This window comes from Cimex lectularius, unplaced genomic scaffold, assembly GCF_000648675.2.
Source record: "Cimex lectularius strain Harlan isolate CLEC.00 unplaced genomic scaffold, Clec_2.1 scaffold116, whole genome shotgun sequence".
Classification (NCBI taxonomy): Eukaryota; Metazoa; Arthropoda; class Insecta; order Hemiptera; family Cimicidae; genus Cimex; species Cimex lectularius.
Window position 1 is genome coordinate 1,390,748 of NW_019392765.1, and position 3,692 is coordinate 1,394,439.

At 34.9% G+C, this 3,692-nt stretch overlaps 1 non-coding gene across 1 annotated transcript; it reads left to right on the forward strand.

The window, feature by feature from the left end:
- The first annotated feature begins 1,083 nt into the window (after positions 1 to 1,083).
- On the forward strand, positions 1,084 to 1,156 carry Trnat-agu. Its single transcript has one exon. It is a non-coding gene; the product is annotated as a tRNA-Thr (tRNA).
- Positions 1,157 to 3,692: the final 2,536 nt, after the last annotated feature.

Here is a 3,692-nt window from a genome sequence, read left to right on the forward strand (position 1 = left end):
TAACCTTAAAAACGTGCACGTGAAATAATTAACAAACATAATATAAAATACAATATAAATTTACAAAAAAAAAGCTTATAAAAACTGTCGTGGTGGGATCAGGACAGATGTTTCAGGTCTTTGAGATGAAATAAAAATAACCACAGCAATTAAATACAAATGAACACCTTTTTTTCTATTTTTGAAAAAATAAAAATGAACAAAACAGAATAAATTCCCTTTTTTAAAATTAAAATAAAATAATACAAATAAGTATATTTTCTAAATTTAAAAATGAACAATACTGATTAAGGCCTTTTTATAAAAAAATTAAGAAAACAAAAAAACATTGTGCCGGCAATAATAAAGAAAATCAATTGACAAAAGTGAACAAATGAAAATAAAATGTTCTCTGGACAAGTGATTACCCTGCAGCTCGTTGAAACTCCAAGGCAAATAGATGTCGAACTCGTATGAAGCCGGTTGTGCAGTATGACGTCCAGAAAGATCTCTTCCCTCTGTAAAAAAGGCCGCTGAATCCAGAAAACTTGTCCACATGTCGTCCCCAGGGAAAAAAACGAGAGCGCAAACCACAAAAAAAGACAAGCCACCTTTCTCTTCGCCACGCGTTCCTCGTCTGCCGGAACGCCGCGCATCAAGCGAACTCTCGTGCACTCGCGCTCCAATTTGAAAGTAGTTATTATAATGAACATATAAAGGGTACAGTAATAATACTATGTGTGTGACAAGGCATAAAGAGGTCTTACTCCACCGTCCCAGGGAGCCATGTCTCTCGCCTCGCCCCAGCCATCTTTCAGGCCGAATTGCTACCCATAGAAACGTGCACATGAAATGTGTAATAAACATCTCAAGAGTGTAAGAATGATAATAGCTTGGGGCGTCGCCGCAACGGTTTAGTTGTTGACACGGCTCATCCTGTAAGGTAAAGGTCCCGACATACTTATAAATAATTAATATTTTTATGAAAGGCATTGGTCGAGATAGAAAAGTCAGCGTCACGAGCGGGATTCGAACCAACGATCTTCAGCTAAATAAACCAGAGGTGAGGTTGGAAATGGGAAGTTAGCGTGCGAGAGGATCGAAGTCACGATAGCTCAAGTGGTAGAGCAGCGGCGTAGTTAGCCGAAGGTCGTGGGTTCGAATCCCGCTCGTGACACTGACTTTTCTATCTCGACCAAAACCTTTCATAAAATATTAATTAATTGAAAAATGTTAATTGGTCAATCGGACCACGAACTGTAATTGATTCTTAAATTTTTTTTCAAAAACACCGGAACCGTGAGGATTTATTTGGCCTCTGCTGTTGCGAACCATAGTACAAAAAAAAGAAGGAAAAGTGCGAACATAATCACAAACTGTACATTTAAAATTTAAGGTGTTTAAAAGAAAGTAACAAGCTTTCTAATATAACAAAAGCACCTATTAATATTGCGAACTATTATCTCTGTTTGGAGGGTGATGAAGCGATGGTATTGTACAGAAAAAAAAAATAACTCTAAAGTCTCCCCAAGACTATGACTATCAAATCAAAACTTGTCTGGAAATTTTTGAATATTCTGAAAATACTGGGCCCCATGAATAGCCTAACGCTAAGGCCCCAGGCTACTTGGGACTTCCAGGCAACGAGGCAGAAGAAACTAGCTAAAAAGGAACTCTGTGCACAAGTCATCGGCCCAAATCTGTTTTATTTTACACAACAAGGCAAGGAAAAAGATGAAATCCTACTCTACAGAAAATGAAATAAAAAGTCTAAGATGTGTATTTATAAGATGCTCTAGTAAAATAAAACTTAAAAATGTGAGCTATATATAGTTGCAACTACCCTGACATAGGTAAACGTTGTACAAAACTTCTAACAAAAAATGAAAATATTTTACAACCGAGATTGATCGCAATAGATGAAAGTTGAGTTATTATGAGTTAAATTGAGAGCAGAAAATTTCTGTTGACATATTTGTCAAACAACTGGTCTCTCGCTTAGGTAAAATAGAAAACCAAGCAAAATACTTCTGCAGGAATAGAGAAGGTGGAATTTGATATTTGGTCTGTCTGGGAATTTCACTCATTATTTCGAAATGGAAAATTACATACTGAAGTTGATTAATGAAATACTGCGGTGTAAATTTTAAACAAGGAAAGTAATTCTGAACTGGCAAATCAAGTCCAATTTTAATGAGTTTTGTTAGTTTCAAAACAAATCTACTTATTTTTCGATTTAAATTTCAGAGGATTTTTCTAAATGTATCTCTCAAAGAAGGCAAGTTCTTCCTATGAAAGCACGTCAGATGGAAAAAAAATTACCTTTCTAAGATGTAAATAATTAAAGAACAAAGGAATAGGAAAAAAAAATAAACGTATTCAATAAAGTAACTCTGCAGTTTCATTTCCTGTTCTTTGCACTTTGGATTACTGTTCGCCGGTACCTAAATGATCATCTTTTTTTCAGCTATAGCCATTATCATCGCCCATTTTATTGCCACCTGGTCAAGGCTTGCCGGTGTTAAAGAAAATTGGCTTGGAACCTAGAAGAATGGAGAAGTCACCTTTTATCTCCTATACGGTTAAACTGAGCAACCTTAATTATATCAGGGTCATATAAATTTGGTCATCTTTGGTTGAGTAATGATAATAATTTTAAGAAATTACCTTTAATTTATAAATTACTGTTTAGGTTTTCTCATAGGTCTATTGTTTAATAAATAATACTAGAAAAAAGACTTTAGTAATAATATTGGCTAAACAAAACATGGATGCTTGAAAGGTAGAAGTTTTGAACAATTGTTGCACTAAGGACGGTTAACAAGCAACGGCTTACAACGTAGCAATTAGATATCTAAGGGATCTTTCTCCAGAACTTTATTTCCAAAAGTTAATAGCATGGATCTTGGTGTATGCAGTTCAAATCTATACAGAATCAAAAGGAGAAAATACTTTAAGAGAAAAGATAAATTGTGTTTTTAAAAAGATAGTTTGTACTCACAGTAAGTTGTTTTTTTATGATCCGGATTTCAAGCCTACAACTCATCATCAGGTTTAAGGAGCTCTACAACCACGTCCCTCGTGAATTGTAAGTCTGAACCCCCGGTCCCGCGGCCATCGAGACGTTCAAATGAGGAGTTGGTTTTTAATGCCGCTCAATTGATTCTTTTATAGTTAACTTTTTTATTATTTTATCTAGCATCCTATCGATAAATATTTCTTGATATCCATTGTTTTTTGCTAAGGGTTTAATAGTTTCTAATTTTTTTATAGATAGCAGGTGCTAATGGGAGTTTTAACATACGGTCTCTTGGCCAAATGAAACCAGCATCATTGAGAAATCATGGGTCAGAAGAATCCGCTGGTATCATAGTGTATGTAGTGCAATATTTTAATTGTGCCACATGGGATGTAGCAAGAGATCTAAAATGTTTAAGGTTTCATTGCGAGGATTTCAAAGGAGGTTTTATCGACAGTCTTTCTGGTTAATGTTATGGAAATCATTCTGAAACAGTTATAATCACTGGAAATCCATTGATTTACACATTTCTCTTTAAATTTCCTAAAAAGTTAATCTAAATTTATAATAATATATAATATAAATATACATGTCGTAGATTTGGAGAAAAGAAAAAGGTGGCTGGGAGATAAAGAGGCGCATATCTCGGTGAGTCGATCATTCGTCAGGAATGGCTTTTTTTCTGAATCCGTCC